The 20337-nt window shown below is 39.6% G+C and overlaps 1 long non-coding RNA gene and 1 pseudogene across 2 annotated transcripts in view; one reads left to right on the top strand and one right to left on the bottom strand.

The window, feature by feature from the left end:
• Nucleotides 1-20337, bottom strand: part of LOC117314471 (uncharacterized) — a 534931-nt gene that overhangs the window by 338864 nt on the left and 175730 nt on the right. The window lies entirely within an intron of this gene.
• On the top strand, nt 7673-8320 carry LOC101339026 (bolA-like protein 3 pseudogene; annotated as a pseudogene).

Below are 20337 nucleotides of genomic sequence, written 5' to 3'. Positions count from 1 at the left end.
CAATAATGCTACATGGCAAATCTCATGCTGTACATAAGACACAAAGAATTAAGGGCATGGCTCTATTTTATGTGGCTTTTTAAAAGATCATTTACCTATTGCTGAGAGGGTCTAAAGAGATGTAGTTAAAAGTACTTTTTAACCAATGTATGGGGGAAAAAACAAAGAGCAAATGGTTATGACCTCTTTTCTCTTTTCTCTGTTTGTGCAGACATTTCTGACACACAGTAGCAACAAATGTTGCCTCTCCAGTCTCCATCTTATAATCATAATAGACCTGGTCAGTAAAAGGGACTTTTTCTTTGTCAACTTTGAGGTAGGCTCCTGGACTTCAAAGTTTATGATCAGTTAATTCCCAAATAAAGACAATCCAACTGTGGTTTTGACTGCCATTAAACCAGGGTTTCCTTTTTTTTTTTTTTAATTTTTTTAAAAAATTTATTTATTTTGGCTATGTTGGGTCTTCGTTGCTGCGCACGGGCTTCCTCTAGTTGCAGCGAGCAGGGGCCACTCTTCGTTGTGGTGCACGGGCTTCTCATTGCACTGGCTTCTCTTGTTGCGGAGCACGGGCTCTAGGCACACGGGCTTCAGTAGCTGTGGCACGTAGGCTCCGTAGTTGTGGCACACAGGCCCTAGAGCACAGGCTCAGTAGTTGTGGCACACGGGCTTAGTTGCTTCGCGGCATGTGGGATCCTCCCGGACCAGGGCTCGAACCCATGTCCCCTGCATTGGCAGGCGGACTCCTAACCACTGCGCCACCAGGGAAGCCCAAACCAGGGTTTCTTAACCTTTCCTGGGCCTTAGTCCCTTGGAAAGTCTTGTGAATCTTCTGCATTTCTTCCCAGAAATATTCTTCAGTGCATAACATAAAATAAATGGGATTACAAAGGAAAACAAATATATCATAAAGCTATCATTTTTAATTTGCAATCTAGTGATTTATGTGCTTCTTTATTAATGCATTTAATAACAAGATCCAGTGGATTTGTCTAATAACTGCCATAATTTCAAAGCAGAGATGAGCAAGCATGCATGCTATTTCAAGACATCTGCGTCAACAGTAATATATGCAGACATTCTGCACTGAGGTCATAAACACTACTTATTACTATAGTGGTTTGTCGTCTACATTCATAACAGATGGAAATGTGAAATTTTAGTTAAAGGTTAGTGAAGTTCCAAATGTAAGTTTTTTTCAGCCAAGTTCACAACTCTTTGGACTTTATTTTCATAAAGAAAAGATGCATTTCCACTTAATTAGTTCTGTTGGCTCTTCTAAATCCCCAATATTGCTAGAAACTTTACATCTACCTTGAACTAATACTGGTATGTGTTTGTCAATTCAGTGGTCCTAATGCAGAGATGATGAAGGGAGGTGAGGGTAGAAGGTGCTGTGTCTATGTGCAGACTGCAGATCTGTAGCTCTTCTTTCCTTTCATTAGATTAAGTGATGCACATAAATATTTTTATTGCACATCTTCCCTGTTAAGGTTTTCATTAAGTGCATAGATTCTATATTATGTTAGATTATCTGATTTATTTGTTTAGACTGGAGAGCATCCCTTTAGCATGCTGTGGTGTTCAGTAAAGGGCTTCTGACAACAAGCAAAGATTTAAACAATCATTTAGTAATCAGCAGGCCTCCTCAAATCACATCCTAGCTCTAAGCCCAGGTACAAACCAGTGGACTTACTGTGAACAAAGCACCCCATTTACTGAAATAATCTATTAAAGTCATCCATGGGGTGAAATTCTTATTAGACTCTAAAATTGAGTCTGTGCAAAGCCGAGATGCATATTTTCAATCAATTATTCCAAAATATCTATTGCGTATGGGTTTTTTACTAGATACTGAGGAAGTCCAAAGAATATGAAATAGACTACTTCCTGCTTTCAAGAAGTTGATGATCTAGATGTAGAAAGGAAAGATCTTGGAAGTGAGAGACAACATTTTAAAGGTTACAGTCTCATCTGTACTGTATTCCAGTACCTAGTTGTCAATCTTTAGGGGCCATATCTTCACCACATTGATTGCAGGAAAGTCAGGTGTTATGCAAGAGAGGTTTTCCTAAAGAGATATTTCAAACCTTGCAAAATTCAAGACTAATTTCCTGATAGGAAAATTAGTCCTATCAATAGAGGTTTCCTATCAATCGAAGTCCTATAAATAGAGGTTTTCCTTCTCAGAGTGAATTCCATCATACCCATGTAGTCTAGGGGTACCCTACAGTGATGTTTATCATACAGCCATGTCCCCACAATCTTAGCAATTTTTTCTACCATTATCCCTGACTGGCTATTTGAAAACTTTAAAGAATTTGAAAGAAAGCCTGCTTTGCTATTCCTTCTTAGTTTACTCGGGATTATCTCTAATATTTCCCAGAGTTAGTTCTACTAAATGATAACACAGTAAAATGGTATTTTCTCCCACCTAACTTATGTTACAAGGTTATTACTTTGGAAGGTAAAAAGGAAGGAGGGAGATTCAGAGCCCTAACACTAACACTACTGCTTAATGAAAGCTTGAATAACCTTGCCATTGGCTCTTTGTATTGATTCATTATAGTAAAGTGAAATTAAACCAACACATTTCAACATATGGAACAAAGGCATGGTTCATTATTCTGGCAGAGTGAGTGCTATTTCTCTTTAACAACTAAAGAGGCACTGCCAAGTAACAATATCATATACATAGTTTATCATTTACTCAGCCCAACAGCTTTGAAATTTTGTAATTTTGGCAACTATCTTTAAAGTTGGAGGACTCCCTTTATCTCAAATTTTGCATACAAAATAAATTATTAATATTTTAATAATTTTACTTAATGCAAATTCGTATGCTATGTAACTGTGTTGCATTTATTGTGTCCAAATCACCATTGAAGTTACTTTGATATATCATTGGCCCTGTGCACTTTTAAACTTTTCAGATCCCCAACTGTGGGAGTATGTTAGTAGCTTCCATAGTTTACTTGACTGGCACAGCATCTAAGGTTTGCAAAATATTTTCTCCCATCTTATCTCATTTAGGCATTATAACCACTGTGTTCAGTAGGTAAGTAGGTTGAAATATATTCTCATTTGAACAAACTGATGCTCATGGGCTTTATTTCCAGCCAGTAATGGAGCCAGAACACAAAACTAGAATTCCCGATTTTAAATCCAGAGATCTTTCTCACCAAAAATGAAAGGAATCAGGTGAGGAGGAATGTAATTATCTGTCAGATGAACAAACCATCACTGTTAGGACCATCCGAGGGAGCACTCTGAGGTAGAGTGGTCAGGAAAGCTTTACAAAAAACAAACCAAAAAGAGGAAAAAAAAACAACCTGGTGCTTGAGCCGACTTTTGAGGGAATTGGGCAGAATTGTTGAAGGGCACAACTTGGCTCAGTGGAATGGTATGTGAGAGAGTGAAAGAGAGAGAGAGAGGAAGAAAATTTAATAACTCATAGTTTTTCAAAGAAGACCATTATGGACAAAGCTTCACTGGGGTCACAGATGGTGGCTAACATGGGGGTAAACTGCAGCAAGGATCACCAGACCAGAGCAGACAGGCTGCACCTCCAACCTCTACTGTGGGAAGGCCTATGTGTGCCATGATGCCTAGTGTTGTGTCATGGAAAGAACACCAGTTTGGGAACTGGAAGTCCAAAGCTGGTCCAAATATTGTCTCTGCCACTTAAATATTCTTTTGGGGAAAGCAAGCTTTTTATCCTCTGAGAGCTTCATTTCCCACACCTGGAACATGACTGCTGCCTTGCCTGGTTCACAGGAAACTGAAGGAGTAAATAAGCAGCGTTCTATGGAAGGACTTTAACCTGCTATGTAAATGTGAAGGGGCACCTATGCGGAGTGGAGTGGAATTCTGGCTAATGAAGGGGCTCTGCGTGACGATCTACTTTAGGCACTTACTAAAGAGCAAGTAAAAACAAAACCCCTTGTTCCCTTTGTATTCTTGATAAAATCTCTTTGTGATTTTTTTTCCACTACGAAATCAATATATGCTCACTGTGAAAGACATTCAAATAGCCCAGAAGTGACTAAAGTAGAAATGCAATTTGCCCATCTCCCACCCACCCTCATCCCATTCCCCGGAATAACCACTGCCCCCAGTTTGGTGTATACCCTCACGTAGGCCAGACATCTTCAGCACCATGATGAAGACGGCACAGGGACAAAGCCCAGATGCCCATCCTCAGCCCCATCTGAGGAAGGACACACACTCTTGACCCTGACCTTGGCCCTGGGCTCTGAAGCATAATGTCAGTGCTAATGTTGACTAGCATCTTGCCAAATGCCTGCATGTATTTCTGCTGTATTACTCAGCTAGAACTGGGAGTTTCGACTATTTGGATGCCACTTCCCATTTCTGACAAAAAGATGAATGGTTTGCTGTCTTCAGTCTGATTAGTGGCTGTTTTAGCCAGCCTGTGGGACGTGGCCCTTTTTCCTCACAGGCACTGGCATGTCAGAACCAGAGGAGCCGTGGCCAGCTCGGGCTGCTGCTGTAAACCAGGCCTGTTCAATTTGATGCGGAGAGCCGGACTTCCCAAAGAGAGCCCGGGCTCACTCTGCCAGGGGGGCTCTCAATTCCTGATTTATAATACCTTCCTGGAAAACCAGGTGCAAAATCCAGGTTTATAAATCAAGTATTTTTATTTAGGATTCACTGGCACGTTTTGAAAACCTGTTTCAGGACTTGTGAACCTGTGTTAGGATTTGTAAACCCATTTAAGGATACGGAAATTAAATTTTGGACTTACACTAAAAACAGTTTGGCTACAACTACCATTAGGAAGAAGAGAGACTCATAAATCAAAAGCAGGCTGCTAAGATTTGCTGGCAGTTTCCATAAATTAAATCCTGGGTTTATAACTTCAGGTGAGTACAGATTAATAAATGCAACTTGTGAATCATCCCCAAAAAAGTACAAGATTTTGATTCCAATTTGAAATATTACAGAGCAACATCACTGTTGATATCCTACTGATAAGCTAAACATTTCAAAGTAACGGTAATAATCGATTAAGATTCGAAGGATTTGATATATAGAACCAATAAGTCATTGCTGGAAAATCTATGGGAAAGGTGGTCTGTGCTTCTCTCTGCCTTGCTTTGAAAGAGCTGAGGAAGTCTGAGACTACAGACTGGGCATAGGCTGGTGAGAAGAAAATCATTACATCAACTCTGAAATCCCAGGTCACTTTGGCTGTGAACTGGAGATATTTAACAAATGTTCACTCTCCACAATACAAGCCAAACCTCCACATTTTACCTCTTAGATCTCATTAGATGTTATACTTCCTGAATAAAAATATGGCCCAAGTAGGCTGATCACAGCTGCCGAGATTGTTATTACAGAGCAATGATCCTCAACTGGGGCAATTTTGTTCCCCCTGCCCCCAATTCCCCAGGAATATTTGGCAATATATGGAGACATTCTTGGTTGTCATAACCGGGGGAGTGCTACTGACATCTAATGGGTAGAGGTCAGGGATGCTGTTAAACATCCTACAATGCAATGAGTAGCCACCACAACAAAGAAATGCTGGCCAAACGTCAGTAGTATGGACTTTGAGAAAACCTGCCACAGAGGAATCTTTAGCACAAGCCAGTACAGAATGACCGCATCAGGACCCTTCCACCTCTGGTTCCAGTGATTCTGCCATTCAGAATAACTAAGACGCTTTTTTCTTATTTAGTTAATCTAAGAGGAGAACGTGTTGAAAATTTATAATGTAGTGAATACGGTAGATCACATTATGGATATGCTTTGCCGCCTCAAATGTGCTCTAGATTTGATCAACAGGTCTTCTTCAGAAACTGAAGTTATAGCATTTGGTGAAATTATCTGATTTGACCGGAGAGACCAAGTATGAAAACAAGTATGTGGATTAGGAAGGAAACGCAAGGCAAGAATTCTTTCAGGTTTTGTTCAACAGTTTTATAAAGCAACCCCACGTATTGAACTCCCTGGGAGCCTGAGACCCTCTTGATTACATGGTGTTTGGAATAAAATAGAACAAATCCCATGTTTTTTTAGTCTGACCTGAAAAAGATTTCTAAATGATCACCTTGGGTGTTCTTTCCCTCTACTTATTGCTGTGTTCTTCCATCTGAATTACTACTCAGCATCACCTAAGAAGTCAGCTGAATATTGGCCAATTGTAAGAAGACAGTCTCATATTGAGATTATAGCAGCTCTCCTTAGACTTGCCTTACTCGTGGGCCCAGCCATTACAAGAACCTAAAGATGGAGACAGGACTCGACATTCAAATGGTGCACTTGAAGCACACAGTGAAGTATATTGTGTAAATGCAAATGAACAGATATATGGCGTTGTAAGAGCTCAACCACTTGTGCAATTAGGAAGGAAATCAGGATTAAGAGTGCAGCACCCAGCAGAGCACTCAATTCTGCAAAGGGAAAAAAAAAGTTTAAAGAAACTTGGTATGGTGACTCAGGTCTTTGGAGAGTTTAAATCCAAAATATCTGAGATGCAACCAGTATGTAGGTAACTAGAATCATATCCCACCCCACCTCCTGCCCTCTGCAGGAGTATTTCCCCACTGATATTTAGTATTTCCCCACTGATATACTAAAATGCATATTATTCCCCTGACTTAGGCAGTGTTTTGTCCCATTGAATGAACGATGCATGGTTCTAACCCAGTAGCTGCCAAAGTCATTTTTCTCACCATAGGATCCTTAAGCATTCAAGCTACATAGAGACCAGCAAGAAGAGCCTTCCATCAGATCATTTGGATCGCTTATAGAAGCTTTCTGTAGAACTACAGATTGCAAAGGATTAGGAAAATACCGAATTTCTTGGAATTTCATCATTCTATGTGAGACAGCTCTAAGCAAACATAAAACCTGATGGCTAGAAGCAGTGACTTCGTTTTATATTAATTCACCCATATAGTAGATGAATGCATAAGAAAGGAATAAGAACACATGTTCAGGACGACCCCAAGAAAAAATTCAAAATAATTGATATTGTTATTGAAAACCTACTCCTTCTCTCACTGTTCTCCACTTCTACCCAAGAAGCCTGCTGCCCAAGATGCTCCATATGGACCAGCTCTCCTTTGACAGCACACAGCCCATGTCCATAATCTTTTCAAAACTCTTTTCTCTCCAACCACACCTGCCAGAATCTTCATCTACAGCCTTCAGATTCACAATTCATTCAGCAACGAATCATTCAGCCAACATTCACTGTGAATCTAGGTTTTCCCAGGCTTTGCTAGGTGATGGGATACAAAGATGAATAAGCCACTGTCTGATACTGAGGTACTCATATCCTGAAGGGAGAGACAGGCATGGAAATAAATAATCCTAACACAACATATCCCATGTGCTGAAAGGAATACATTTCAAGGTACGGTGGTAGTACTGAGGAAGGCGGTGAAATCTCAAAAGGTGACAGTGCTCGAGCTAATTCTTGATATATGAGAGGCATCTAGGAGGAGGTAGAGCAGAGAAGTGTGGGAAGACCATTATAAATGAGGAAACCGCAGGGTCAGACCCAGATTCATAAGGAGGCCAATGCTCAGAGTATCCAAAAAATGTGGCATGGCTGGAGCGATGGTTTTCAGCCAGGATAGGGTATAGGAGGAGAAGGTGGTATCAAACTCTCCTATATCGAACTACATGACCCATCAAAATGCACACGGCTGGAGTCCAGGATGCAGGTGAGGGACTCATGAGAGATAAGTTGCAGAGAAATGCTGGAAAAGTAGATTTAAATGTGACAACTAGATAATCCAAAGATTTAATCACTCTCAAGTCCTAGTAATATGCTTTCTTCCTTGTGTTTTCTGCTAACTTATACCTATCCACAGAAATATCTCACCCTTTAGGTTGGTATGATAAGTGATACGGACCTCACAATCGTTGCAATTTCTTACGGCAGTTCGTGAAATAGCATCCATTAAGGTGGTAAAAAAAGGAACAGAGATGGCGGGCCGTGTCGGCCGGGCCCGGTGGTGTGGAGACCCGCGGCGGCAGCGCCTCTGCTCCGCGGAACCACCGGCTTCTACTTCGCCACTGTGCCCAGCGCATGTTTGCCTCGCAGACTGAGGGGGAGCTCAAAGTGACCCAAATTCTCAAAGAAAATTCTCCTCGAGCTACAGCTATCAAAGTCACTGACATTTCAGGAGGCTGTGGGGCACTGTACGAAATTCAAATCGAATCGGAAGAATTTAAGGAGAAGAGAACGGTCCAGCAGCACCAGATGGTAAATCAGGTACTAAAAGAAGTCGTCAAAGGTATGCACGGGTTGTGGATATTTAGCTCTGTCCCCAGACACTGACCACGCACGCCCTGGCTGACTAGATGTTGCTGCTAAAACCTTGGATGAATCTTATTGTCACCATTCTTTCCTAGGCATATGACAAAAATTATCTATTTTGTTCATAGACATTTCCATATTGTAATTATAGAAGAATATGGTATCTATTTAGATGTTAATTAAAGGCAACAGACAGCTTAAAAAAAAAAGAAAAAAAAAGGAACAGAAGAGAAACTAGGGGTCTAGAGAGTCCATAAACCATATGATTAATTTCAGGATCGCTCATTATCAACTTTATTGGGAAGCTTCTGTCATCAAGGTTTATTAGTCACACACAGAGAAGTTAAGGAAACATCACTAAAACATGTCAAAGTAGACTGGCTAAATTTAGCACCTGAGTATGGAGTTTAGGGAATGATCCTAGGGATATATTAAATACATACAATATTTCCTCCTGTATCGTCAAAGAAAAATCTTACTTCTTCATATAAACTTATTTCTAGTTTCTCTCAGGACAGAAAAAACAATCTCGACTGACTACCCCAATCTTTTCAGTAAAGTCTTTCTGGTCTTACCTGTATCAAAACCAATAGGAAAGTGAATTTATATGAGAAATAAATCTACACAAGAAACATGAAGGGAGGAGAACTGATAGATGCCCGGTTTCCGATTTGCGGTTTCCGATTATTTAGAGCAATAGCTCCTAAGACCTGATGCATGTAAATCAGTCTTAGTCTCCCCAAGCACTCATGGTGAAGGCTGGAGGGCTCTGCTCAGCGAGTGTCAGCTAAATCCCTCCCGTCTGCTCAACAGAAACCCCAGTTTATGAGAGAAGGAAGTCATTGATTGAAAAAGGCTCTTTTTGTAAAACTCTGGTGGTAATGTTCGGTGAAATGATAAATGAATAGGTTTTTACTGGCAAACTACAGTAATTAGGCCGTTCCTCATTTCTTTATTGGAGGCAGATCTAAATGTTTAATCATCATCATGTGATCATTTACTTTTAGCAAAGCATTACTATTGGAAATATTATACATTTACTCGGCCCCCCTCCCCTTTTTTTAAGGTGGTGATTAAGGGAAAAACAAAGTTTTAAATCATGCCTGTAGTTTACGGAGAAACAGGACACTAATTTTCAATTTTACATAATTTTAGTACTTTTTTCCCCTGATTTTCATTGTAATATTATGTAATAGTATAACAGTACTGCATAAAATGTGAAAAATATGTAAGATATTAGAAATTCCACTTTCCTAAGAAAACCATCATTGTTAATATTTTGGTGAATTTCCTCTCAGCCTTTTTTCTTTGGGGTTTTACTTTATAATATTCACAAAATAGCAAGATTTAAACTAGTATCAAACACAGAAGCATTCCAATAAAGGTAGCAAAATATGGTTATTTTAAAAGCAATTTTGGAAAACTTAGAAAGCATTTTCATACTAATCACTGACCAGGCATGCCCACAGTAAAGAATTAAGTTTTCCTTCTTATCTTTGTGCCTGAAATCAACTAGGGGAAATGAATAAACATAAATTAAGAACTTTGAAAGAATAAATATCTTCAAAGAGCTTGAATCTGTAGTTTCCCCAAAGAACAGATTTATGATCTAAGCCCATTCTTTTCAACTTAATGCATCGACTCTTCCATAGGCTGGTAAAAAGCAGTTCAGTAACAGCATCTTCCATCCTCGATGATAAGACCTCCTACAAAAGGATCAATAAGACCTGCTTTCATAGCACTTTTTTTCTTATCCCGTAACCTCAAAAATCATTTTGTGCCACAGTGATCACTACAGGGAGGAAAATAAAGAGATGTTGAAACTATCAAAGTTTTTCATAGTGAGGCTGGCTTATTTCAAACCATCACAGCATGGTGGTTAACAGCTCTGGAACAGCCAAAGGATGGAAGCAGGAGGAAAAAAGAAGCCAAAAGATCCTCTCCTTTCTTTACAGGGACCTTCAAAGGTAAAGGAGAATAAGATTCATATTCCAGGCATTTACTACCCAATTCGGTATTGCGAATTTCAAACTAGGCTTAATTTTTTAATCCCACTCTTAACTAAGAGATTTATATAAATAATTGTATTATATAAATTTATATAAATAAGCTCTAATTCAAAATTAATGTGGAAACTGTTAATAATTGGGATAGAAAGGATGACCCAGGTCCAGATTAGTTTGGGAAACCAGTAAGCAAGCTTATTCTTTGTAGTATTTCTCAAGGTCTTTTCTATTCCATGTACACTATGAGTCTCCCAGAGAGGCCTGTAGTATACAGTATTCCAAATTTCTATTTCTATTTTTCCTCATCTCTGAGCTCCACAGACCTCATTTTGAGAAAGTTATTTTGTATGTTTCTGAGCACCCAGATATAGTAGGTCTGAGTTCCAGAGTTGATTCCTTTCAATGTGACTATAAAGGTCATACTTATAAATACAAAGTCATAACTATAAAGGACTTTAAATGGCATGAAATCTTGCAGCATAGTATTGAGAAAATATACCTGAACTTGAAATCACTGGAGTAGGGTCAAGTACTGTGATACCACTTTTTAGGTTTATGACCCTGGACACGTTATTTAGCCTTTGTGAATCTTAGTTTCTTTCTCTGTGAAATGGAAGAAAAGCCTTGCCTATCTCACAAAATTGTTGTGAGGATCAACTGAAAGCTCTTCAGAATACAGAGACTGCATTAAAAAAATGTGGGGAAGTGTAATCATGACTAGTGCCTGCTTCAACACTAAAATACATGTTCTTTGCTAGATGTTGGCAAGTAAACTATGAAGAAAGGCTCTGTGTCTTGTACAGCAAATTCCTTTCTGAATGTATATTTCTATACCTTCATTAAAAGATAAACAGAGGCATATTAAAAATGTTAAGAGTTTACTTGAGCCAAAATGGATTTGAATTGGAGTATGCCAAATGGGAAGTGGTTAGGAGCTCCCTGAGGACAGGAACCAGGGAAAGGACTTATACAGAGAAGGTGCAGAAGCAAAGAAAAGAAATTACTTGATTGGCTAGAACTTAAAGCCTAGTTAGCTGTTTGTGATTAACTGTCCTTAGTGTTTTAATTTCGTGACCTAGAGGCATTTACTGGCTCAGCTTTTGGTTTGCTTCTGTCGGCCTCCTTGGCATGAGAGCCACCTTAGTCTGATGGCCTCCTTGTTTAATTAAGTTAACAGCTTACGGGGCAGTTTTTTTCTAAAATTGTTTTCTATGTCTTAATCTCATCTCCCATAACAGACTAGAAACTCCTTGAAGGCAGGGCAGGGGTCTGATATTTCCCTTGACTAAGAGGTTGTTGGGTGGTATTATATTAAGATGGAGAAAATCATCATAGTTGAAGTTCTTCCATAGAAAGTATACTCCTTCATGCAGATGTACATATTCAGAGTCAGAAGACAAAAGACTAATATCTGCAAACTGTTTCTGTTAGGATGATGTTTATATACATAATGTATTTAAACAGCAATTCAAATTGGTCAAACCATCTAACATTGAAGGAGGTCTTTATAACTGAGATAGCTGATAACAATGATTATCAAAAAGAACTACCAACCCCCCCCCCCAAACCCAAGGGGCAAATCAAAAGAGGTAAGAAGTAGAAAGTATGAAGCAAGTTGATAAATCTACTCTCTCCAAATAAATAATGCCTAAATTAATTCCAAAATAGCTTGATTACATTTTAAGCATAAGGTCGAGAATTCAAAACCAGTGTTTCTCCCAGTTCTTTTTGCAGTTAGAGAAAAAGTCCCATTGGAATGTATCTTGAGACAAAACTATATTTGAATTTCTTTGGCTTAAGTTATAATCTAACACATGCTTTCTACAGACAGTGGGTCACGCTCCCTATTGTTTAAGCTGGTCCTCCTCAGACCTTCCTTCCAAAATGCCCTTAACTGAAAGGCAAGTGTGCTTATTCCTGGAAACCTGGGAGCCTACCTCCGGAGCAGTACAGCACAAATACGAAATTTCTTTACAGCCTTATTTTATTCATATTAAAATGCAGGAAAATTGTTCAGTATATTCATAATCCACTTGTGTCTGTGTAATATAAAGTTAACAATTATATTTCCTATCATCAAGGAACCCTAATGCCCCAGGAGGGTATGCCAGGTGTGAATGGCATGCCTTGCAGTTCAGGCCGGCATGTACTGAGTAGAAGCATCCCAGTGAGGATGTGAACCCAGCCTTTAATTTCAGCAATCTCATTAAGGCTTCTCTTCCATGTTAATCTAATAACATACTACAACAATTAAAAATATATTTGCTTCCCTGAGAAAGGGAAATTCACACGTGAGTACTTCTCATGCAATAATAAAAGAAAAACTTTTAATGTGAGAAACTATAGGGCAGATGAAGAGCTATCATATGGTGAGGCTATTCTGTGACTTCATGCTCCAAGGAGAACACGTGAACTTAATGATGCTAATGTTTCTACATTGAACTGACAAAATTTCTTCTTAATGGTTTTCTTCTTATTGTAACTGAAATTTATGTCAAGAAGTTTTACATTTCTCTAAGGACACATGGTTAAGGTTTTTGCTTTCAAACTTTATTAACATACAAACCCTCCTAAGTCCCATTGTGAGAATGCCAGCATTGTGTCTAGTCTTTCAAAAAAAAAAAGAAATCCTAGTACTATTTCTTTAGTATCCTGGTACTATCAACTCTAAAAGTATTTGACATAAGATGCTTAGCCCAACAGCATCTGAATATGGTGTATTAAATGCTATTTATAAAAAGTAAAGCTGTGCTAATGTGCCTATCTTCTCCCTACTGCTTACAGTATTAAAGACAATTGTTTTGGAAACTGAAGAGTCTGTAATGATTTCTTGGGAAGTGCTCCTCCTCAGCATTCCAGATAAGGTTGCTATTAAATTTTTGCTGCTATGGATGGCTTGGGTCATTATACACTTAAACTGAGTTGCTGTCATTGTTATATAATGAAATGAAGGAGCCTTTGGCCTATAGTAATACGGTGTACCTTTTAATGAATGTGTACCACTACCTAATTTATAAAAATGGGTCTGTTTGCATTATAGTACTAAGCTCCTGGGTGCTTCAAAATGATTTAGATGAAATGTCCAAAGAATTCTCATGTATATCAAAGACAAATAGCTGAGTTTTGCATTAACCTGCTTTCAATAATCACTGAAACTTTTTGAGTGATTACTGGATGTAACAGATTCATGGTTCTTTTTTCTGTCTCATAATTTAATAATGTCTTGCTCTGAAGGGAGGATAGGCAAGAACCTGGATTTTTCATAATCTTATAAATAACTTGTTCGGATTAAAGAATAGTCATCCTGATCTCTTCATTCCAAGCATGTTATTGGAGAATCCTCTTACAATTTTAGAAGGCTATACATTATTTTAATTCTTAAATGGGCCAAAGGTTAGTTTAAAAAGGATGAAGGATGACATCACATTTCTTAAGTTTAAGACTTCTTTCTTTCTAATACAGAAAAAATTCCAACTACCACTTCTATGGAGAAAAAAATTTTCTTCTTCCTTTCCCAGCTTTGTAACATCCCAGCTCACTATCTAATTACAGAGAAGTAGGTTAGTCACACTTTTAAAATACTTACTTATAAGTATTACCTATATTTTCAAAGTCTTTTCTCTTTCCCCTTAACTTTTTAAAACATAAAAACACAGTTCTTTTCGTTTCTTACACTACGTGCCTATCCAATAAAAATATAAGAATTTTGTTAATACTTTAAGATCAAAGACTCAAGAAAAACTGAATTTAAGAACTCAAACAGATGGACAGATTCAGTGATTATGCAGGTCTTTGCTACCTCCAACTCATGGCAATATGAGTTACTTTGTTAAAACTACAAGTCAGCAATATTTAAATGTCAACTGGCATGACAACTTTTTTCATTTATAGTATTCTCTGAAAATTGAAAAACTCATGCATTTTGAATTGATCCAATAGCTCAAGAATACCTGCAATTCTCATCATTATCCCTTTTCTGGGTCCTTTAACACTTCACAATCGCTGTTCTGCCTCTCTGGGAGAAACAAGTTTTCCTCTCCAATGCATCTTTATCTTCATCTGTGTGCTTCAAACTACAGAGAGAGGATACTCAAATTCTTAGAGAGAGTTTGCTTTAATATGTGGCTCTATTGAGTCTAAAAATGCTGCAATCACAAAAGCCGGCTGAAGATGCTAGTATACTTAAACAGACACATGATTTTTCCCAGCAGTAGAAAGCAATTTATGGCTTTTTCTGTTGCTCCAGAAGTCCTTCAGAAAATGGCCCTTGCAAGAATAATGTTATAGTGTGCAATCAAAGAAGACTTATCTTTAAAGATTAACTGGGTTGTCCAGCAACCTGTAGTCATGACAGCTAATGCTGATCAATAAGCTCAGAAATGGCAATGCCATGGGAGCTCACCCCTTCAAGTGAACATGGCACCTAGCTGGAGCATGATGCTGGAGAGTGGACACCATGGTGCAGTGTCAGCCTTTGGGAGTACACCAAGGTGCCTTGTTCAGGTCTGCTCCGGGACCCTGTGTTATTTCACCTTTTCACTAGAGTAATTCTCTAGGAAAACACAGCTTCCTGCAATTCAATCCAGTCTTCAGAAGATAGAACCCTGTTTAGAGTTAGAAAAATGGGCACATCCCAGTCTTCTTTATTTTGGAGACTCTTTCTATCCTATGTCCCAAGTTATTTCTTTAGGATTTAGGTTCTAAGGTGAATTATTTAGGCTTAGTGCTAAGGTCTGGATCATAAGTTAGTGTCATGGCAATGAAATTAGTAGCCAAATGGCACTTTATGCATGAGATAGCTGCTTTTCTGTAGCCAGTACAAAGACTATGAACACTTAGGAATCTGATTCCCAAAGAATTTTTATTGCATTTTATTCTTCAACAAACCTAACTTGAACTAAATACTTGGAAAGAAAGTTGTACCAAAATGGTTTCTGCTCTCAGGCAAGGTACTTATGATGCTTTTTCTTTTTTTTTCTTTTTTGCTGTACGCGGGCCTCTCACTGTTGTGGCCTCTCCCTTTGCGGAGCACAGGCTCCGGAAACGCAGGCTCAGTAGCCATGGCTCACGGGCCTAGACGCTCCACGGCATGTGGGATCTTCCCGGACCAGGGCACGAACCCGTGCCCCCTGCATCAGCAGGCGGACTCTCAACCACTGCGCCACCAGGGAAGCCCTATGATGCATTTTTTGTTTGTTTGTTTGTTTGTTTTTGCTGTATGCGGGCCTCTCACTGTTGTGGCCTCTCCCGTTGCGGAGCACAGGCTCTGGATGCGCAGGCCCAGCGGCCATGGCTCACGGGCCCAGCTGCTCTGCGGCATGTGGGATCTTCCCGGACCGGGGCACGAACCCGCGTCCTCTGCATCGGCAGGCGGACTCTCAACCACTGCGCCACCAGGGAAGCCCCCCTATGATGCATTTTTAATGAAATTCAACACTATGTAAAATTATTTTAGTCATAAAATACTTCTAGAAAAATATAAGAGCCTGTTCTGAAGTAATTTTTAAAAAATCAAACTTTTATATAGTGTTTACTGTTCTAAGAATTTTGTGGATATTAATTCATTGAATCCTTACAACAACCCTCTGGGTAAGTTCTGTTATTATCCCCATTTCACAGATGGGTAAATTGAGACACAGAGAAGAATAAGGTCTCCCAGCTTACGGTGATAAAGCAGAGATTCAAGCTCCAGAGTCTGTGTTCTCAAACCTCTAAGACTGAGATTGATAAGGAGGAGATAGAACGTAAGATGAGACAAGAAAAGCAGGGAAAGTCAGGTGAGACAATGAGGTCACAGGCCTGGAGTGAAGTGAACCTTAAGGGGAACAGTGAGAGATGACTTTCAATGGACATAGGATTGCCAGTCACTGGAGAATTTTGAATACACTATGGAGAGTCATTTGATCAGAAAACCATTATGGGTTCTTGGGCATATGGATAATATAACTTAAGAAAATATATTTTGCAAAGTAAACTATTATAAGGGAGACTACTTTGAATATAACTGAATATACAAACACTTAGTAAAGGTAAACATATGTATTTCCTTTGACTCAGCATTTACACTTATGGTATTATATGAATCCTAAAGAAAACCTTACACATGAGTGAGTGTGTAAAAACAATACTTGTTAACAATAACAAACTGCTAATAGAATTCAACAGGAGAATAAATAATGTGTAGTTTACTCACAAAATGAAATAGACCATAGCTATACTCAACAACATAGATGAAGCTTAGTAACACAGAGTTAAAGGAAAACCAGGAGTCCTCATATAACAACAGCATATTGTAAAATCCCCAAATATATAAAATATATATGAAAAACTATTATTATTATTTTTTTTGCTGTAGGCGGGCCTCTCACCGTTGTGGCCTCTCCCGTTGCGGAGCACAGGCTCGGGACGCGCAGGCTCAGCGGCCATGGCTCATGGGCCCAGCCGCTCTGCAGCATGTGGGATCTTCCCGGACCGGGGCATGAACCTGTGTCCCCTGCATTGGCAGGCAGACTCTCAACCACTGCGCCACCAGGGAAGCCCGAAAAACTATTTTTAAATATAAGGAATAGATGGGAGGAGGTCAATATGGCAGAGTAGGAGGACAGTAAGTTCACTTTCCCACCATGAACACATCAAAAATACATCTACATGTGGAGCAATTCTCACTGAAAACAAACTGGAGACTGGCGGAAAGATTCTTCTACAACAAAGCCTGTAAAGAAAGATCCACACAGTGTTAAGTAGGAAAAGAGGAGAAGTGATCGCGTTAGGACCCGTGACCGTAGGAGGGGACATAAAAAAGGAGGGGGATATCACAGGCTTGGAGATCCTCCCTGGGGAGCCATGGATTCAAACAATACCTTGGGCACCCCAGCCATGGGATCCGACACTGGGAAGACAAGTCCCCTTAACTGGTTTGAAAACCAGTAGGACTTACAGATGGATGAAAAGAAACTAAGACTATCTATGGAGAGTGCACACACACTTGATTACTCCAGGGAGCAAGGAGGAGGAGCAGCAGACTGAAACTGCCTGGGGCTCTGGCTGGTCTCCCAGATCAACTGTCCTGTCCGCGTGCGCACCCTGGCCATCACCAAGCACCGGCCCTGGCCCCACCTGCTCCGGCACAGGTCCATAATAGGGTGAAGGCTGCCATTGCAGAGGAGAGTGTGCAGCTGCAGGAGATGGGCCTAGCTAGGACCTGGCACTGCATCACAACAGGGCAAGGGCAGCCATTACTGGTGCCACAGGAGGCAGCAAATTGAGAGTGATCTGGAATTCTGACTGACATGCAGGGACAGCCCTAGCACATGCCCTGAACTGACTGGGCACCTGCTTCAAACCCTCTTACTTCAGTGCTGCTGCCCTCTGGGGCAAAGGTGCCATTACTGAGAGTGGGGAGAGCACACACTTAGAAGGGATGGGAACAGCTTGGACCTGACCCTCAAGACTTCTGCTCCAGCACCCCAGGACCCAATCCTACCCACAACAGGGCAATGATGGCCACTGAGCATAGGAGAAGCCCTGGCTCACACCTGGCTCTGGCTCAAGCCCCTCCGTCTCCAGCCCAACTCCCAGCAAGTGATAGCTGCCAGCACACACCAGAGGAAGATGTGATTTATGCTCACTTCAGATACAGCTCTCCCACCAAAGTCACTGGGCACACAGAGACCAGGTAGGGACATTCACACACAAGGACACCCCATCAAGACTGGAATAGGTAAATGTTTCACATAATTTCATACAAAGTTACAGAAAACAAGAAGATGGAGAAATTTCTTTCAAATAAAAGGCCAAGAAAACAAAACTAAACTAATGAAATAGATAAATAATTTACCAGATAAAAAGTTCAAAGCATTAGTAATAAGAATGCTAACTGAACTTGTGAAAAGACTCGGTGAACACAGTGACAATTTTAATAAGAAACTAGAAAATATAAAAAAGAAGCACACAGAGCTGAAGAATACAATAACAGAAACAAAAAATACACTAGACAGATTTAACAGCAGACTAGGTGATACAAAAGAATGCAACTGATCTGGAAGATAGAATAATGAAAATCACCCAATCAGAACAGCAAAGAGAAAAACATAATTTTAAAAATGAGGACAGTTATACCTAGGAATAAACCTACCTAAGGAGACAAAAGAACTGTATGCAGAAAACTATAAGACACTGATGAAAGAAATTAAAGATGATACAAACAGATGGAGAGATGTACCATGTTCTTGGATTGGAAGAATCCACATTGTGAAAATGACTATACTACCCAAAGCAGTCTACAGATTCAATGCAATCCCTAACAAACTACCAATGGCATTTTTCACAGAACTAGAACAAAAAAGTTCACAATTTGTATGGAAACGCAAAACACCCCGAGAAAGAAAAATGGAGCTGGAGGAATCAGGCTCCCTGACTTCAGACTATACTACAAAGCTACAGTAATCAAGACAGTATGGTACTGGCACAAAAACAGAAATATAGATCAATGGAACAGGATAGAAAGCCCAGAGATAAACCCATGCAACTATGGTCACCTTACTTTTGATAAAGCAGGCAAGAATATACAATGGAGAAAAGAGAGCCTCTTCAATAAGTGGTGCTGGAAAAACTGGACAGCTACAAGTAAAAGAATGAAATACTCCCTAACACTCCCTAATACCACACACAAAAATAAACTCAAAATGGATTAAAGACTTAAATGTAAGACCAGACACTATAAAACTCTTAGAGGAAAACATAGGCAGAACACTCTATAACATACATCACAGCAAAATCCTTTTTGACCCACCTCCTAGAGAAATGGAAATAAAAACAAAAATAAACTAATGGGACCTAATGAAACTTAAAATCTTTTGCACAGCAAAGGAAACCATAAACAAGATGAAAAGACAACCCTCAGAAAACGAGAAAATATTTGCAAATGAAGCAACTGACAAAAGATTAATCTCTAAAATTTACAAGCAGCTCATGCAGCTCAATATCAAAAAAACAAACAACCCAATCCAAAAATGGGCAGAAGACCTAAATAGACATTTCTCTAAAGAACATATGCAGATTGCCAACAAACACATGAAAGGATACTCATCATCACTAATCATTAGAGAAATGCAAATGAAAACTAAAATAAGGTATCACCTCACACCAGTCAGAATGACCATCATCAAAAAATCTACAAACAATAAATGCTGGCGAGGGTGTGGAGAAAAGGGAACACTCTTGCACTGCTGGTTGGGAATGTAAACTGATAACAGCCACTATGGGGAACAGCATGGAGGTTCTTCAAAAAAGTAAAAATAGAACTACCAAATGACCCAGCAATACCACTACTGGGCATATACCCTGAGAAAACCATAATTCAAAAAGAGGCACAAACCACACTGTTCATTGCAGCTCTATTTACAATAGCCAGAACATGGAAGCAACCTAAGTGTCCATCAACAGATGAATGGATAAAGAAGATGTGGCACATATATACAATGGAATATTACTCAGCCATAAAAAGAAACAAAATTGAGTTATTTGTAGTGAGGTGGATGGACCTAGAGTCTGTCATACAGAGTGAAGTAAGTCAGAAAGAGAAAAACAAATACCATATGCTCACACATATATATGGAATCTAAAAAAAAAAAAAATCGTTCTGAAGAACCTAGGGGCAGGACAGGAATAAAGACGCAGACGTAGAGAATGGACTTGAGGACACAGGGAGGGGGGAAGGGTAAGCTGGGACGAAGTGAGAGAGTGGCATGTACATATATACACTACCAAATGTAAAATAGATAGCTAGTGGGAAGCAGCCACATAGCACAGGGAGATCAGCTCGGTGCTTTGTGACCACCTAGAGGAGTGGGATAGGGAGGATGGGAGGGAGACGCAGAAGAAGGAGATATGGGGATATATGTATATGTATAGCTGATTCACTTTGTTATAAAGCAGAAACTAACATAACGTTGTAAAGCAATTATACTCCAATGAAGATGTTAAAAAAAAATGAGGACAGTTTAAGGGACCTTTGGGACCATATCAAGCATA

This window comes from Tursiops truncatus, chromosome 12 (genome assembly GCF_011762595.2).
Source record: "Tursiops truncatus isolate mTurTru1 chromosome 12, mTurTru1.mat.Y, whole genome shotgun sequence".
Taxonomy (NCBI): Eukaryota; Metazoa; Chordata; class Mammalia; order Artiodactyla; family Delphinidae; genus Tursiops; species Tursiops truncatus.
The sequence above is the reverse complement of the archived record's forward strand: the minus strand, read 5'-3'. Positions and strand labels throughout refer to the sequence as shown.